This window comes from Hemiscyllium ocellatum, chromosome 15 (genome assembly GCF_020745735.1).
Source record: "Hemiscyllium ocellatum isolate sHemOce1 chromosome 15, sHemOce1.pat.X.cur, whole genome shotgun sequence".
Lineage (NCBI taxonomy): Eukaryota > Metazoa > Chordata > Chondrichthyes > Orectolobiformes > Hemiscylliidae > Hemiscyllium > Hemiscyllium ocellatum.
The window spans coordinates 19,214,815-19,234,237 of NC_083415.1; the positions used below are offsets into that span (position 1 = coordinate 19,214,815).

The 19,423-nt window shown below is 44.1% G+C and overlaps 1 protein-coding gene across 2 annotated transcripts in view; it reads left to right on the forward strand.

The window, feature by feature from the left end:
• Positions 1-19,423, forward strand: part of LOC132822712 (formin-H) — a 127,634-nt gene that overhangs the window by 8,537 nt on the left and 99,674 nt on the right. The gene's annotated exons all lie outside the window — the stretch shown is intronic.

A 19,423-nucleotide genomic window follows, 5' to 3' on the forward strand; every position in this document is an offset into this window, starting at 1 on the left:
TGGACTGTGGGAGGAAACGGAGCACCCAGAGGAAACCAACGCAGACACGGGGAGAATGTGCAAACTCCACACAGTCAGTCGCCTGAGTCGGGAATTGAACCCGGGTCTCTGGCGCTTCTGAGGCAGCAGTGCTAACCACTGTGCCACCGTGCCGCCCACTAAAATCTTAGCATCCTTGGATGAGATAAAGGCAAGTCTTAATTAAGTCTTCTTGTCAAATGTGGGAGTTTAAAGAGAGTTTAAGGGCTACTGCGGATTATATCTGCCATAAGTGCTGTTGGATGTGAATCTTATCAGATCGAATGGATTGGTTGGAGAGAAAGTTAGAAGCGATGAGGAATTTACTACAGTATGTGATGGATGGCAGGTATAGGAAAGGGGGGAAAGTTTCAGATACAGTCACATAGATGGGTTAACTCCAGGAAGGGTAAGAGAGGTAGGCACTGAGAGCAGGAGTCTTTTGTAGATATACCCATTTCAAACAGGTATGCTGTTTTGGAAAATGTTGGGGGTGATGGATTCTCAGAGGAATGTAGCACGAACAGCCAAGTTTCAACAGGTATTGAGATTGGCTCCAATGCAACGAGGGGTATGTCGGCTTCCAAGAGATCAGTTGTGTTAGGGGATTCTGTAGTCCGAGGTATGGACAGATGTTTCTGTGGCCAGCAGGGAAAAAGCGAAATGGTGTATTGTTTCCCTGGTGCCAGAATCAAGGATGTCTCAGAGAGGGTGCAGAATGTTCTCACAGGGGAGAGGGGCCAGCAAGAGGTCATTGTCCACATTGGACCCAATGATATAGGAAGGGAACAGGTTGAGATTCTGAAGGGAGATTACAGAGAGTTAGGCAGAAATTTAAAAAGGAGGTCCTCAAGGGTAATAATATTTGGATTATTCCCAGTGGTGCAAGCTAGTGAGGGCAGGAATAGAAGGATATAGCAGATGAATGCATGGCTGAGAAGCTGGTGTATGGGAGAAGGATTCACATTTTTGGATCATTGGAATCTCTTTTGGGGTAGAAGTGACCTGTACAAGGACAGATTGCACCTGAATTGGAAGGGGACTAATATACTGGCAGGGAAATTTGCTCAAACTGCTGGGGAGGACTTAAACTAGTAAGGTGGGGGTGTGGGGCCCAGGGAGATAGTGAGGAAAGAGATCAATCTGAGACTGGTACAGATGAGAACAGAAATGAGTCAAACAGTCAGGACAGGCAGGGACAAGGTAGGACGAATAAATTAAACTGCATTTATTTCAATGCAAGGGGCTGGACAGGTAAGGCAGATGAGCTCAGGGCATAGTTAGGAACATGGGACTGGGATATCATAGCAATTACGGAAACATGGCTCAGGGATGGGCAGGGCTGGCAGCTTAATGTTCCAGGATACAAATGCTACAGGAAGGATAGAAAGGGAGGCAAGAGAGGAGGGGGAGTGGCATTTTTGATAAGGGATGGCATTACAGCTGTGTTGAGGAGAATATTCCCGGAAATACATCCAGGGAAGTTATTTGGGTGGAACTAAGAAATAAGAAAGGGATGATAAAATTATTGGGATTGTATTATAGACCCCCTAAAATCAGAGGCAAATTGAGAAACAAACTTGTCAGGAGATCTCAGCTATCTGTAAGAATAATAGGGTGGTTGTGGGAGGGGATTTTAACTTTCCAAACATAGACTGGGACTGCCATAGTGTTAAAGGCTTAGATGGAGAGGAGTTTCTTAAGTGAGTACAAGACAATTTTCTGATTCAGTATTTGGATGTACCCACTAGAGAAAGTGCAAAATTTGACCTACTCTTGGGAAATAAGGCAGGGCAGGTGACTGAGGTGTCAATGGGGGAGCACTTTAGGGCCAGCAACCATTATTCTATTTGTTTTAAAATAGTGGTGGAAAAGGATAGACCAGATCTAAACGTTGAAATTCTAAATTGGAGAAAGGCCAACTTTGACGGTATTTATATCATCGATAGTCACAGGTGAGGTGCCCGAAGACTGGAGGTTGGCAAACGTCGTGCCACTGTTTAAGAAGGGCAGTAAAGGCAAGCCAGGGAACTATAGACCGGTGAGCCTGACCTCAGTGGTGGGCAAGTTGTTGGAGGGAATCCTGAGGAACAGGAAGTACATGTATTTGGAAAGGCAAGGACTGATTTGGGATAGTCAACATGGCTTTGTGCATGGGAAATCATGTGTCACAAACTTGATTGAGTTTTTTGAAGAAATAACAAAGAGGATTGATGAGGGCAGAGCAGTAGATGTGATCTATGTGGACTTCACTAAGGCGTTTCGACAAGGTTCCCCATGGGAGACTGATTAGCAAGGTTAGATCTCATGGAATACAGGGAGAACGAGCCATTGGGATACAGAATTGGCTCAGAGGTAGAAGACAGAGGGTGGTGATAGAGGGTTGTTTTTCAGACTGGAGGTCTGTGATCAGTGGAGCACCACAAGGATTGGTGCTGGGTCCTCTACTTTTTGTCATTTTCATAGATGATTTGGATGCGAACATAAGAGATACAGTTAGTAAGTTTGCAGATGACACCAAAATTGGAGGTGTAGTGGACAGCGAAGAGGAATACCTAAGATTAGAACAGGATCTTGACCAGATGGGCCAATGGGCTGAGAAGTGGCAGATGGAGTTTAATTCAGATAAATGCGAGGTGCTGTATTTTGGGAAAGCAAATCTTAGCAGAACTTATACACTTAATGGTAAGGTCCTAGGGAGTGTTGCTGAACAAAGAGACCTTGGAGTGCAGATTCATAGCTCCTTGAAAGTGGAGTCACGGGTAGATAGGATAGTGAAGAAGGCGTTTGGTAAACTCCCCTTTATTGGTCAGAGTATTAAGTCCAGGAGTTGGAAGGTCATGTTGCAGCTGCACAGGACATTGATTAGGCCACTGTTGGAATATTGCATGCACTTCTGGTCTCCTTCCTATCAGAAAAATGTTGTGAAACTTGAAAGGGTTCAGAAAAGATTTACAAGGATGTTGCCAGGGTTGGAGGATTTGAGGTATAGGGAGACACTGAACAGGCTGGGGCTGTTTTCCCTGGAGTGTCAGATGCTGAGGGGTGACCTTACAGAGGTTTACAAAATTATGAGGGGCATGGATAGGTTAAATAGGCAAAGTCTTTTCCCTGGGGTCGGGGAGTCCAGAACCAGAGGGCATAGGCTTAGGATGAGAGGGGAAAGATATAAAAGAGACCTAAAGGCCAACTTTTTCACGCAGAGGGTGGTACATGTATGGAATGAGCTGCCAGAGGATATGGTGGAGGCTGGTACAATTGCAATACTTAAGAGGCGTTTGGATGGGTATATGAATAGGAAAGGTTTGGAGGGATATGAGCCGGATGCTGGCAGGTGGGACTAGATTGGGTTGAGATATCTGGTTGGCATGGATGGGTTGGACTGAAGGGTCTGTTTGTATGCTGTATATCTCTATGACTCTATGACTCTAACGGCAGATGCTGTAAATCAGAAACAAAAACAGTGGTTGCTGGAAAAGCTCAGCAAGTCTGGCAGCATCTGTGAAGAGAAATCAGAATTAACATTTTGGGTCTGATAAACCTTCCAGTTCTGAAACATTAACTCTATTTCTCTTCACAGATGCTGCTAGACCTGTTGAGCTTTTCCAGCAATTTCTGTTTTGTTTCATCTATGTCACATTGGCAAGGGAACCCACTGCCTCTCGCATGACTGATTTGCAGTTGGTTCCAATTTCCCACCACATGGCTGCACAGTGTCCTTAAAATAGCTTAGTAAACTGGACACAACTCAATAATTACTACAGATTTCAGTCAGAAATATGTTTGGAAGGATTTATTCTTAACATTGCAACGTTGTGAGCAGAATAATACTAAGACAATTTTCTTCAGTTAGCTCTCCACAGCATCTCTCATCTCTATGTAGTGACCGCTATCTAAGTTGGAAGATCTGTTTACCATGTTAGGTAATAAATGGATTGATGTTCTTTATCACGTCTGTCAGTCAACATTTGATGCCCGTGATCAGCAGTTTTCAGTATATTCTTTCCAATTACTGAATAGGTAAATCAAAGATGGCACTGTCAGCAGAAATTATTCCATGAGACCTTAAGTCTGGACCCTTTGAAATCTACTGGCTTTAGATTGAACAAGGTCATCAATACCCGATCGACTGTCTTTACATTGAACTGACTAAACAACACTGCTTTGGTTTAACATTATGAGCTTGTAGGATGCACAGTCATAGAATTCTCTCTGAATGAAGTCTTTAGTGTCCTCCGTTCAGTCTTCTACTGCAACGCTTAAAAGTGTAACAGTAATTCCCATGAATTTTATCGTGCAGTTGTAGATTAATGAAAGTGTAACTCAGAATGCAATGGATGCATAACCGTGAACAATCCTTCTATGAAAATCTGTATGAATAGACTATCATTTGTGTTGCATTCAATCCGGCAATGAAGATCATCACTTCACTCATCTCCATGTTGCAGCTGGTGCCAAAGAGCTTTTTGGAAGCTATCCAACTGCAAGTGGTGACAACAAAGTTCAGGAAGAAGAAAGAAACCAAACTCTTTAAAAACCTCAGCCCGTTTCAAATTCAATGACTAATTAATACAGCACACTGCAATCCAGTCTCCTGTGTGTACACTAGGTTCAATCACAATCAACAGCACAGTCAGCTAGTTAATGATTTAAGCTTGCATTTTATTTTGAGTACAACAGAAGTCAAGAGCACATGCTATTATACTGCCCATCAGTGTCCTAGGGCATGCCAAAATGTTTGTCAACCATTACTGTTTGAATCAGATAGTATTCTGTGAGCAGTCTATATTAGTTGGCTAAAATCTCCATAGGCCGGCTTATCCTCTCTCTGACCTCCCATTCCCTATCTCAGTGGGCTGCTCTGAGCTCCTTTGTAAAGCTGCTGCTGGAATGGTACAAATTGACTGACATGTGATTTTCAGCTTAAGGAGGTTCTCTTCCTTGCTATGATATGTTCACTGATTTCAGCGTTAAGAACAGTACAGATTATTAAGACATTGAAATTTTATCTGTAAAATCTTAACCACTGTTTCTTCAATTAAGCTTTATTTAGTTGCTTTCTTGTTTGAAGCAATACATTTTGGATAAGTGACATCTTAGTTGTACTGTCTAACAGGATTGATACCAAGGAGACAGTGAGGAGTGTTTGGAAGGAGTGCTCTCAGTGGGAAAGTGTGGAGGGCTGAGATAATAACAGAGCATATAAGGGTGAATGAGGGCAGTGAACAAGCTGGAGCAAATCATTGAGTATTTTGGGAAAGTTAGGGACATCATTTGACTACTGTTGTGAGGAAGGAGGAGTAGCGTTGGAGGAGGAGAGTGCTAGGTCAGTGCTTTATTGGCATGGGTGTTGTATTTATAGAGTGATAAAGAATTGGGAAAGGACAATAAGATAAGTAACTTTTTGGACAATAAGAGAAGTAGCTCTTCATGGACTGCAGAGACTGTAGTTTGCAGCAGTACTTGGGGAGAGATGGGAGAAGGAATTAAATGGTAGCACAGATGATTGGATCTGACTTAGTTTGTTGCTCCAGAAGTGTTAATGGCACCCTTGAACAGGTTGATTAGAAATAAAAATGGTTCAAATTAAGCATTTTCGTGTAACAGGAAGTTGGCTAATGTGATGCCACTATTTAAGAAAGATGGTAAGGAAATGTCAGGGAACTATAGACTGATGAGCCTGACATTGGTGGTGAGCACGTTGTAGGAGGTAATCCCCTGAGGGACAGGATTTGTATGTATTTTTAAAGGCATGGACTGATTAGGGATAGTCAACATGGCTCTGTGCGTGGGAAATCATGGCTCACTAACTTGAGTATTTGAAGATGTAGAGCTGAAAATGTGTTGCTGGTTAAAGCACAGCAGGTTAGGCAGCATCCAAGGAACAGGAAATTCGACATTTCGGGCCAGAGCCCTTCATCAGGGTTTGAAGATGTAACAAAGCAGACTGATGAGGCCAGAGCGCTGGACATGATCTATACGGACTTGAATAAGGTGTTTGATAAAATTTCTCATGGAAGGCTGGTTAGCAAGATCAGATCACATGGAATACAGTGAGTACTAGCCATTTGGATACAGAACTGGCTCGAAGGTAGAAGACAGTGGGTGGTGATAGAGGGTTGCCTTTCAGACTGGAGTCCTGTTGTTGTGGGGAAAATCACTAGCCTTGGAGTTAGAGTTGGGGTTCAACGACAGAGTTTATTGTATAAGGAAATACCGGAGCTCCGGGGAGAGAAAGACACCAACAACACAGTGGTCAACTGTGAGTCTTCTCTCAACCCAGAGCATATGTAAAGACACTTTTATACGTTTTGTAATACAAGAGGTCAGTAATGAGGTTATTGTCTTTGTAACATTGTTTGTTTATTGTAAACATTGCAGAATCGTTGACAGTTTCGATGCAGTCATTGTCAGTTCCGGCGCAACTTTTGTTAATTTCAATGAGATCGTTGTCAGTTTCAGTGCAGACATTGTCAATTTCAATGTCTGCGTGGAAGTCCATTGCTGTAGTAATGAGCACTAATCGCTCTTCCTGAAAGGGATGATTACTGCAGCCCTGGCTATTATCACTTTGTATTGAGTTTGTATCAAACTGTTAGCATTTCTGTCAAAGGTGTTGGCTGGATCCAGACACTTCGGTGGGCATTGTATGCTATTCATGTGTATTCTCTCCCCCACCTGCCTTAAACTGATCAACTAGGTTGTGAGCGCATTGTGCTGGCATTCTGTTGGCCTCAGGCAGTGTCTGTGTTTGCTCTGCTGTCTCTCTCCATATTGTGGTCTGGCTACCATCTTGAGCATTAAGGGGCCAATTTATGGCTCAGCGGCCATCTTGTGTGTCCATGTGTCGAGTGTCACCTTGCCCCGTGCCATCTCCCACTTCATTCCCCCCTTTGTGGTCGAGGAGGTGACTTCGGAGGTCTCCCACAGACCACACAATTTACATGTAGAGGTGGGTCATCTCTAGGGGCTTCTCCTCCCGAGGGGTATCATGGAGTGCCAATTTCATTGGGGGCTCTTCCATGGTGACATTCACTGCTGGTACAGTTCTTGTCAGTAGCACCTAACAACAGAGATTTAAACACCTGAGACCCAAATAGAATACCAGCATGAGTGCAATGAGGGTCCCCAAGATTTACCTATCAACCAATTTAGCAAGCTGTGTGTAATTGTGGCTCCCTGTCGAAAGTTATCTAACTGGTCTCGGATATTCCTGATGGCTTCTGTAATGTTATAGGAGGCATGGGTAATACAATTTGATTAGATTAGATTAGACTTACAGTGTGGAAACAGGCCCTTCGGCCCAACAAGTCCACACCGACCCGCCGAAGCGAAACCCACCCATACCCTTACATTACCCCTTACCTAACACTACGGGCAATTTAGCATGGCCAATTCACCTGACCCGCACATCTTTGGACTGTGGGAGGAAACCGGAGCACCCGGAGGAAACCCACGCAGACACGGGGAGAACGTGCAAACTCCACACAGTCAGTCGCCTGAGTCGGGAATTGAACCCGGGTCTTCAGGCGCTGTGAGGCAGCAGTGCTAACCACTGTGCCACCGTGCCGTTCTCACCAATAATTGTACAAATTCCCTCTTGCTGTGCTAATTGATAAACCACCGTGTAATGTGTCTGCTGTGTGTAGAATCTGATTTCAACCAGCTCTGTGTTAATTGCATCCAGAGCTTTTGAGGAATTATTGCCTAAGATAGTCAGGCCACATAGAAGGTAATTTCAGTTTTTAGCACTGCCGACCCCCGCTGCGCTTCCCCAAAGATAGAGATCCCAAGAATTCATATCCCAGTGATGATCCCAAAATGGTGGGGACCTGCCAGTCAGCACAGCGCTCCTGACTGATGGAGCGGGTCACTCTCCTTGTCTGAACATGTTCCCCCAATGAGACATGGTACAGTAAGGGGTGCAATTGTTCCTACTGTGAACAGGTTTGGGAGGTCTGGGATGTCTGTTGCATAAATCTCTTTAAATAGAAAAACAAATCCCTTCGCTGCTCGGTAACATTCATTGTCCTGTCCTTCTGTCTGCCTGTCCATCCATGTTGCCCCGATCCCCCACGTGCCCCCTCCCTCCAGCTGGTAAGTATTGAATGGGTACATCCATGTGACAGAGCTGACATGAGCGCCATTGCACTGACTGCATATGAATTGTCTGCCTGCTGTCACATTCTTGCATGCCTGCTCGCTGCAGGTGCAGGTAAACTGTTCCCTAGTGAGTGTACACTGCTGAGAAGTGTCCTGTGTCTGGGCGCATAAGGCATCTTTGGGAAGCAGGGCGTAAATGCATTCCCATCCCTGCCCTGTGAAACAGAGTAGGTAATTACCAGCTTTTAAATGGGTCTTCCCCTCGTCCTGCCCAACTATGCACATTTTCCCTGGAGTCCCTGTTTATATTTCCCTATCTGCCCTGTACACGGTACTCCCGAGTTGTTCACTGTATACAGGTCAGGATGGGGTCCACACCGGGGTGGCCATAAGAAGGGATTCTACTGATCGTGCAGTGGGTAGCAGACAGTTCAGTTTCCACTTAGTAAACTTAGGTGGGTTTTATACAAGAGGTTATCATCAAATCCTGACATGCTCCTGACAGTCGTGACACTTAAACATGGTGAAATACAGATAGGTATATACATTTTGCAGTTAAAATAAAATTATCAGTCTTTACTTTCATCAGAAGGTGTAGTCATACTTCTGTATGGTTTGTTCTGTTATGTTGTCCGTACTCCCCCTGGGATGACCATCTTATCTGTGTTCCTGTTTGCACCTGGGGAATGGACAGTGACATTAGTTTGGTCACTGGAGTCTTTAAATGGTTTTAGTTGGGTCCAGTGCTTCCATGTGCCTTTTCCTTTAATGTCTATGCAGGCCCAGGTGTCCCTACTTATTACCAAGTCGTATGGCCCATTCCATTTTGGGGCAAAGCCTGGTTTGTCGGGTAGTGCTCGCACCAGGACATGGCTTCCTGCTGCTGGTACGTCAGGGAAGATTTTGAGTTCCCCTGCCTTGTTCTTTTTGTCCTGTTTGTCAATTACAGATTTTTCAATTGGGCACTTAGTTTTACCTCATCCCCCCCAATTTTGTCTTTTAATGGACCCACATCAGTGCCACCTTTGATTATTGTCTCTGGCAGTTGCATTGCTCGGCCGGTCATTAATTCATGTGGTGTTAGCCCAGTTGCCTGATTCGTGATGGCTCTTAATCTCATTAGTATGGCTGGCAGCACTTCAGCCCATATTCTGCCTGAGGCTCGCATATCCTTAAAGTATTTTTGTGTGTTCTATTCGTTCTCTCTACCATCCCCGACCTTTTGGGGGTGAAAAGGAATGTGACATTTTTGTCTAATTCTGAGTATTGGCAGACAGTCTTCATGATTTTGCCTGTAAAATGCGTACCTTGGTCGGAGTCGATCTGGAGGGGGCACCCCCACCCCACCCCCCCCCCCCCCCACCTTGGGATTACTTCCTCCACTAATATTCTGGCCACAGTGGTTTCAGTGCAGTATTTGGTTGGGAATGCCTCTACCGACCGGGTGAATTGTGATGACCAGGCAATGCCTTTTCCCATGGGAAGTTGGTAGTGGCCCTGTAAAATCCATCTGAAGGTGTTCCCAGGGTCCCCTAGGTCTGGGCTGGGGACCCATCCTAACTTGTATGGGTCTCCCTGGGTTATGCTGTGCACAAACCATGCATCTGCGGCAGTACTTGGCCAAATCTCTTCCCATTCCCTTCCACCACCACTCTCTCCCTAGGCTTGCTATCATGGCCTCTCTACCTGGATGGGAGAGCCCATGGTTTAGTTCAAGCAATGTGTTCTGTATACTTGTTGGTGCTACCACCTTACCTGCGCACCTCCAGACACTATCCCCCCCCTTTGAATGCCGTCTACAGTTTTCATTGCTCTCTCTCTTCCTGTGGGGTGTCCTCCTGTAGCTGCTGAATTTGGATAGCGTCTTTTGCTAATTCAATAGTGGCTATTGCAGCCTTGTCTATGGCTTCTTGTTCCAGGGCTTTCTGAACAGCTCAGTCTGCTGTCTTGTTTCCTTTGAATTTTAGCCAACCTGGACTCTCTTCTTCTGGTTCCTTTTGATGGACTTTTATTTTTATTACTGCAGCCATTTTTGGCTGTTCACTGGCACATAATAGTGCTTGAATTCTTAATTGGTGTCTGATAGGGGCTTGCCCTGCAGTGGTGAACCCTCTTTTGCCCTATGCCACCATATAGTCGTGGACTACACTGAAGGCATATCCACTGACGGTAAGCATATTCACGGTTTTTCCTTTTGCTAGTTCATGTACTTTGGTGAGTATTACCATTTCTGCTACCTTACGGACTGATTTCCATCAACCCTTCCGGACATAACTGTTTCTAACTTATCATTTTACCACAGCCCATCCTGTTCAGGGCAACCCTGCTACGTATTTTCTTGACTCGTCCATGAAGGGGGTCTCCTTGGCTGTGTGTAGGGGCGTATCCTTTACTCTCCTGCTATCTTCATCAGTAGCTATTTCCCCACAGTTGTTCGGTTCCTATGTCTAGAATTCCCTGAGCTGGGTTTTTCTCCCCTATCCCTAACTATTAATTTATCCTGGGACTCTGGGTGTAATGGCATAGACTAGAACCTGTTGGCTATGTCTGCAACAGTGAAAATCTTGTGTTCCGGGGCCAAGCCGTTTAAAATGGTGGAGGGGTCTGCTACAATGGAGTTCAATTTGGGGGTGACCTTATTTAGTCCTGTAAAATCAATGGTGAGCCAGTAGCTCCCATCAGGCATTATTACTGGCCACTTCGGGAAATTAGTAGTACTTGTAGTTGCTTTCAGGATTCCCTGTTTCACTAGTTCTTTTATTATCTCCACAACTGCCTTTTCTGCTTTGGGTTTTATTGGGTATTGCTGGTGGGGTTTATGCTCTGGTTTGAGAACCCTTATCAGGTCAATTTTAACTAAATCATAAATATTAACTAGACCTGTACCTAACTTGTTTCTGCCTATGCTCTGGGAACAGAGGTGCAGATGGCTCCGAATCCCCCCTTTTTGAGGTTCCAGTCCCTACTGGTGACTGGAGCAACTTTAATAGTTTCAAGGTGACTTGTACGTTTCCCACTCTTGGTCTTTCGACTGTCCTGTCTGGGCCAAATCAATTTCCCTTTTCAGACAATCAATTAGAGCATTATATTCTCTCATGAGATCATTACCTATTATGGTGCCCTCGTTATTTTGGCACACATAGAATTTCATGGGGGTATGTATATTATTTATTTCTACGAGGGCAGTTTCACTTAGGTAAGCTAGTGTTTTATTCCCTCCTACCTCAGATAAGTGAATCATTTTACTGGCATTTCACATTTCCTCCCTCCTATTAATGTGGGCATGTAAATTCTCCCCTCTTCCTTACTGTATGAATGGGGGCAGCTGGTTGTCAGCTCTGCTGATCTCGAGATTCCTGTGGTTCCACAGTGTTCCAGGTGGTGCTTGGGAGTGTCACATGCTTTTTCCAATATACTGCTTCGATGTGTCCTATTCTGTTGCAATGTCTGCAGTATTTTACATTGTTCCCTGCTCTAACTCTTGTATTCTGTCTTCTACTCCAGCTCTTTAACTTGTTTCTGGTCTTTTCCTGACCTACTCGTAGAGGCACTCGCTTGTTCAATTAGGCCTCCTAATTGGTATATTAACGTTAATCCTTTTTTTTAGTTTTATTCCATTTCCGTTTATCTATCCACATTCTCTCGTTGTGCTAATGTCCGGGATGGATCCCAACCACTTTCCTTCATTTGCTCTGTCAACCCTTGTCTGTTTGCCTTGTATTTCAAGAGAACCTGCAGTATCACCCTTAAAACGTTGATCTGCCATTTAGCAGATCAAATACCCCTGGATACCACCAACAGCAAAGTGTTCCCAGCCAGGAATGTCTCTACTCCCTGGCTAATAATACTGTCCCAGCACCATCCTTCTGGCCATAACAGCCTCCTAGCAAGGTGTGTTCTCTACCGGTGGGATTTCTCTATCCACCTGGCCACTAATATTGATCGGTACCTACTGGTCGGCTGGAAATGCTGGCTCAATAAAGGTCTACCGGGACGCCTCTACCCTCCTGGCCACCTCTAATGTTCGAACACCTTCTGATAGGCCCAGAAACCTACCTCTGGCCTGGTGTACTCTCTACTGGTGGGACTGGTTACCCTCTTGGCCACCGCCACTTTTCAAGCTCTGCCGTTCTATTACGGACTGACAGGGTATCGTGGTCATGCTCCCCACCTTGTTTATGTGCGCTCCACTGAGGTTTGGCTCTTGGTCAGAGTGATCAGCTCCTTTTCCTCACTACATTGGAAATTATAAATACAAACAGCACCCAACTTTTAACTTAAACTCTAACTGGACTCTGCGTTGTTAGCCCCTACAGAGTCCAATGTTACCTGACTTTGCCACTTGTGCTTTATAACTCCGAATGCTCTTGGTGCCTCAATTCCCACTTCAAATCCCAATCTTCGCGTGGGGAGGCTACCCCTCTTAACAACCAGTTTAGGGTAGGACTTTTGAGACAGGCTGTTTCAGCACAAGTAGCAGTTTCTTACAACAGTTAATACTCTTAAACACTTATTCTCCACAGACATGGACATAACATTTTTAACTCAGCACTGTAGTAAGTTGGACATTATAATTGGTATATTTTTTAAACTGTGTCCCTGGCCCGGTCTGACTCTTCCCGTTTACAGGTACAAATTGGTTCTTCCCCCGGCCCCCTGATCATGGCCTTCGACCAGGGCACCAGTAACAAGGACCCAGCTAGCAGTGCCAATTGTTTTGGGGGAAAATCACCAGCCTTGGAGTCAGAGTCGGGATTCAATAGCAGAGTTTATTACGCAATGAAATACTGGAATTCCGTGAAGAGAAAGACACTAACAGCACAGTGGTCAGCTGCGTGTCTTCTCTCAACCCAGAGCACATGTAAAGACTTTTATACATTTGTAATATAATAGGTCAGTGACGATGTTATTTTCTTTGTAACATGGTTTGTTTATTGTAAACATTGCAGAATCATTGACAGTTTTGATGCAGTCATTGTCAGTTCCCGCGCAGTCTTTGTTAATTTCAACGTGGTCGTTGTCAGTTTCAGTACAGACATTGTCAGTTTCAATGTCTGTGTGGAAGTCCATTGCTGTAGTAATGGGCGCTAATCACTCTTCCTAAAGGGATGATTACTGCAGCCCTGGCTATTATCAATTTGTGTAAAAAATGAGGTCTGCAGATGCTGGAGATCACAGCTGAAAATGTGTTGCTGGTCAAAGCACAGCAGGCCAGGCAGCATCTCAGGAATAGAGAATTCGACGTTTCGAGCATAAGCCCTTCATCAGGAATGAGAGAGAGTAGCCAAGCAGGCTAAGATAGAAGGTAGGGAGGAGGGACTTGGGGGAGGGGTGATGGAGGTGGGATAGGTGGAAGGAGGTCAAGGTGAGGGTGATAGGCCGGAGTGGGGTGGGGGCGGAGAGGTCAGGAAGAAGATTGCAGGTTAGGAGGGCGGTGCTGAGTTGAGGGAACCGACTGAGACAAGGTGGGGGGAGGGGAAATGAGGAAACTGGAGAAATCTGAATTCATACCTTGTGGTTGGAGGGTTCCCAGGCGGAGGATGAGGCGCTCCTCCTCCAGCCGTTGTGTTGTTATGTTCTGCCGGTGGAGGAGTCCAAGGACCTGCATGTCCTCGGTGGAGTGGGAGGGAGAGTTAAAGTGTTGAGCCACGGGGTGGTTGGGTTGGTTGGTCCGGGCGTCCCTGAGGTGTTCTCTGAAGCGTTCCGCAAGTAAGCGGCCTGTCTCACCAATATAGAGGAGGCCACATCGGGTGCAGCGGATGCAATAGATGATGTGTGTGGAGGTACAGGTGAACTTGTGGCGGATATGGAAGGATCCCTTGGGGCCTTGGAGGGAAGTGAGTGTGGAGGTGTGGGCGCAAGTTTTACATTTCCTGCGGTTGCAGGGGAAGGTGCCGGGGATGGAGGTTGGGTTGGTGGGGGGTGTGGATCTGACGAGGGAGTCACGAAGGGAGTGGTCCTTGCGGAACGCTGATAGGGGAGGGAAATATATCCTTGGTGGTGGGGTCCGTTTGGAGGTGGCGGAAATGACGGCGGATGATACGTTGTATGTGGAGGTTGGTGGGGTGGTAGGTGAGAACCAGTGGGGTTCTGTCCAGTTTCCTCATTTCCCCTCCCCCCCACCTTGTCTCAGTCGGTTCCCTCAACTCAGCACCGCCCTCCTAACCTGCAATCTTCTTCCTGACCTCTCCGCCCCCACCACACTCCGGCCTATCACCCTCACCTTGACCTCCTTCCACCTATCCCACCTCCATCGCCCCTCCCCCAAGTCCATCCTCCCTACCTTTTATCTTAGCCTGCTTGGCTACTCTCTCTCATTCCTGATGAAGGGCTTATGCTCGAAACGTCGAATTCTCTATTCCTGAGATGCTGCCTGGCCTGCTGTGCTTTGACCAGCAACACATTTTCAGCTATTATCAATTTGTATTGAGTCCGTATCAAACAGTTAGCATTTATATCAAAGGTGTTAGCTGGACCCAGACACTTTGGTGGGCAGTAAACACTACTCGCCTTAAACTAATGAACTAGGTTGTGAGTGCATTGTGCTGGTATTCTGGTGGCCCCAGGCAGTGTCTGTGTTTGCTCCGCTATCTCTCTCCATTTTTTGGTTCGGCTGTCATCTTGTGTGTCAAGAGACCAATGTATGGCTCAGGGGCCATCTTGTGTGTCCGTGTGTCTAGTGTCACCCTGCCTCGTGCCAGCCCCACTTTGCTGTAATCAGTGGTGTGCCACAAGGATCGATGCTGGGCCCACTGCTTTTAGTCATTTGTCTAAATGAATTGGGTGTGAGCATAGGAGGTATAGTTTGTAAGTTTGCAGATAACGCTGAAATAGGAGGTGTAGTGGATAGCGAAGAAGTTTTTCTCAGAGTGCAATGGATCTTGATCCGATAGGTCAATGGGCTGAGGAGTGGCAGATGGAGTTTAATTTAGATAAATATGAGGTGTTCATTTTGGAAAGGCAAATCAGAGCAGGACTTATATACTTAATGGTAAGGTCCTGGACAGTGTTGCTGAACTGAGAGATCTTGGAATGCAGGTTCATAGTTCTTTGAAAGTAAATTCACAGGTAGACAGAATAATGAAGAAGGCATTTGGTATGTTTATCTTTATTGGTCAGAGTATAGAGTGTAGGAGTTGGGAGGTCATATTGTGGCTGTAGAGGATATTATTTAGGCCACTTTTGGAATATTGTACGCAATTCTGGTCTCCCTCTCGTGGAAGGATGTTGTGAAACTTTAAGAGTTAAGAAATGATTTACAAGGATGTTGCCAGGGTTTGAGGGTTTGAGGTATAGGGGGAAGCAGGGTGTTTTCCCTGGAGCAACGAAGGCTGAGGGGTGACTTTATAAAGATTTATAAAATCATGAAGAACATGGATAGGGTAAATAGGCAAGGTATTTTCCCTAGGTTGGGGAGTCCAGAACTATGGGGCATAAGTTTAGGATGAGGGGAAAAAAATGTAAATGGGTCCTAAGGGGACACTTTCAATGCAAAGAGTGATGCATGTATGGAATGAGCTGCCAGAGGAAGTGTGGAGGCTTGTACAATTACAATATTTAAAAGGCATCTGGATGGGTATACGAATAGGAAAGGTTTAGACGGATATGGGCCAAGTGCTGGCAAATGGGATTAGATAATGTTAGGATATCTGGTGAGTTGGACCAAAGGGTCTGTTTTCGAGCTGTACATCTCTCTAACTCTAAGTAAAATTTTCGGATGATGTGAAGGTCCAACATCACCTCTGGCCAGTATGAAAGCGGGAGAATTTAGAAAGTCTGTAATAACTGATAAATATTCAAAAGATGTTGTAATAGTCAAGAATGACATTCCTGATGAAGAGCTCATGCTCGAAATATCAACTGTCCGGCTCCTCGGGTGCTGCCTGACTGGCTGTGCTTATCCAGTGTCACACTTTTTGACTCTGATCTTCCAGCATCTGCAGTCCTCACTTTTTTTCTACAAGTTATAAATATTCAAATTACAACATTAATTGGAATGACCATCCAGTCAGCAGAACCCATTCCTATTTGTCAAATTGGACATTTTCCTAAGCATAGAAAATAAGGATTTATTTGTTCTTTCTTCTAATTACTTTATATATTGCAACAATGGCAATCTGTAAAACAACTGATTTCAAAAATTGACAATTACAACAGCTTTCAAAGAAGAGCAAAAGTTCTCTTCCACTTTATATTTAACAAATGCTGGCGTGGCTGTACTACGCAGAAATTAAAAATAATGCATCAAAACAGAAATTGCTGGAGAAACTCAGCAGGTCTGGCAGCATCTGTGGACAGAGCTATTCTGTTTTTACAGATGCTGCCAGACCTTGAGTTTCTCCAGCAATTTCTGATTTTATATGTTTCAGATTTTCAGTATCCACAGTTCTTTGTTTTATGGAAAACAATGTGCTTATGATTAGGTTCCCAACAGTGTGGAAACACATCCAACAAGTCTGCACCGACCTCCGAAGAGTAACCCACCCAGACCCATTTCCTTCTGACTAATGCACCTAACTATATGGGCAATTTGACATGGCAAATCCACTTAACCTGCACATCTTTGGACTGTGGGAAGAAACTGGAGCACCCGGCGGAAACCCAAGCAGAGAGAGAATGTGCAAACTCCACACAGACAGTTGCCAGAGGCTGGAATCAAACCCAGGTCCCTGGTGCTGTGAGGCTGAAGTGTTAACCACTGAATCACTATGCCACCCATTATGTACTCCATCAACACAGTATTTCTGTTCCCTTTAAGTTGATGGGCAGAAGTTCCTAGTCTGGGAGTGTGTGATTTCAGGGTATATGATCCTGTAAAATATATTAAAAACTTGCATTATGTTGGGAAGAGAGACACAGTTAACATGTGCTGTTCACAGGACAATTGCAAGATTGCAAAATCACAAATGAACAGAACAATTGCAACACATTTTCAGAACAATTTATACCACAGGATAAAAGTGTGCTCATTGGTTGGCTTGCTGACACTTATTGGCCAAGAGATTTCCATGGAAAACCCAACACCAACCTGTTAGCTCCCCAAGCTCCATGGCAATTTATAAAGGCACAAGCCTGGAACATATTACTTTTGGTTGCGGAGAAGAGGTCACTATATACGAATGAATATCATTTTTAGTAACAGTAAATGAGCCTTGTAGCAATCTTGATTATCTTACTTTGGTTGTCTTTGGATTGACATTTGTGGCAATGGAGATATGAGAAAAGACAGCAGGATATGGTGGCTCAGTGGTTAGCACTGCTGCCTCACAGCACCAGGGACCCAGGTTCAATTCTAGCCTTAGGTGACTGTGGAGTTTGGGTGGATTGGCCATGCTAAATTGCCTATAGTGTCCAGGTTAGGTAGATTCATCATGAGAAATGCAAGAATGAGTGTAGATGGGTGAGGCTGAGTGTGATGGTCTTCAGAGAGTTGGAGTGCATTTGCTGGGCTGAGTGGTCTGTCCTCACAATGTAGGGATTCTATAATTAAGACCAGTTGGTAACATCTAGTCTGCATTACATTAATAAAGCCTAGAATATTGTGAATGAACATTTCATATCAAACACCTCCAACCCTCTATCCCCACCCTCTCTGATACCAAGAGCCGTGGATTTATCTTGAAGAGGCAGAAAAGCTAAAAAAAAGTACGTGGGGCAATAAAGTAAGAAGTATACTGGGAAGTTCCTGTCTACTCCCCTCCTGCTCAAAAGATGATATGGATCATCTGTTAATTCTTATCTTCGACATGATTCAATTGTTGCTGTAGTAGTAACCAGTGCAGCACTCTTTTGAAGTGTGTAGAATCTGTACATACAGTACCCGGCAGCTATTTATTTTAGCAGCTCATTGTGTCTGTTGCCTGTAAGTCCTGGTTACCAACTGTTTTCAAAGCCAATTGAGTTTATTTGCTGATGTGTGGGAAAGAGTAGTTTTGCTTTTCTTCTTTTTACTTATAAAAGGTATTAAACTATTCATTAATGTCTTCATGCCAAATCCCTGTGTGTGCAATTTTGGGTTAATTCCACCACAATTTTTTTTTCAAATTATGGGAAACTTCAATTCCTCTTTTTAAATGGGTTTCCTCAGAACCACTTCTGCGATCTGTACATAAATCTTTGAATCAGGATACTTGAAGTTAGTTCAGTACTGTATTTAGGCCAGAGATCTGCTACGGTGGACTATGACTAATACTGTCACAGTTCTGCTATTATTGAGCTTGATTGGGCAGACCCTGTCAATCACATTTTGGGTTTGCAAAGCTGCAAATGATGGAGTTGATCATACGTGGTTAAATGTTGTCCCACCACCTTTTAAAACTATGTATCCCAGATCTCAACAATTAATTATGAGAAAGGAATATTCTCATCACCTTTCAGATACTTCTACCAGTTATCTTAAATTCGTATCTAATGTTTATTGACCCTCTTGCCAGTGAAGATTTTGATTATCAATCCCTCAGAATTTTAAATCTTTTCATCAATCTCCCCAAAACCTTTTCATTTCCTAGGAGGAGAATCTCATCTTCTCTCTGATCCCCTTCTTCCTGGTACTATTCTGGCAAATTCCCTTTGTAAAATCTCCAAGGTCTTTCTAAATTGCAGTGCCCAAAATTAGACACACTTATCCAGCTGAGGCCTAATCAGTGCCTTTTAATGGTTCCGTTTAACTTCCTTGTGTTGTATTTTATACTTCTATTTACATAGCTAAATATCTAAGTTACTTTTCGAATAGTATTATTGTCCTGTCTTGCCAACTTTAGCTGAACCAAAAGTTAATTGACTCTTTACTGGAAAGAGGAACCAGCGGGGTCAACTTTTCCAATTATATTTAAAGACTTTACTAAAACTAGGGATGAACCATTGACTATTGTTTATTTGAAACATTATTATTTGGTATATTATTGATGCTGAACTTTATAAGCTGGTTCGATTTTAAGCTGTCTCTTTTAATTCATGGTAAAGTGGAGTAATTAGAAGAGAGAAGAATGTCACTCTGAAACAACCTGCCCAAGTGACAGATCACTGTGATCTCATATGAAATCGAACCCATGTAACTTGTTCATTAAGGAGATAGAAACTCAAATCAAGATTTAATGAAAGTTAAGCACAAGTTTTAACACCATGATACAAAGGAGATGGCAGCTGCTCTGCTGCACGTAGTCTCTCAGAGTTAGATAGATTTGATTGTATTAAAAAGTTAATGGGAAATACCACTTCATAGTTAAATATATTGGTTCCCTATTAGGTAATGTTTACTTGATTTGTTGCAGTATAAGTCTTAAATATGAAATTGTCCAGTACA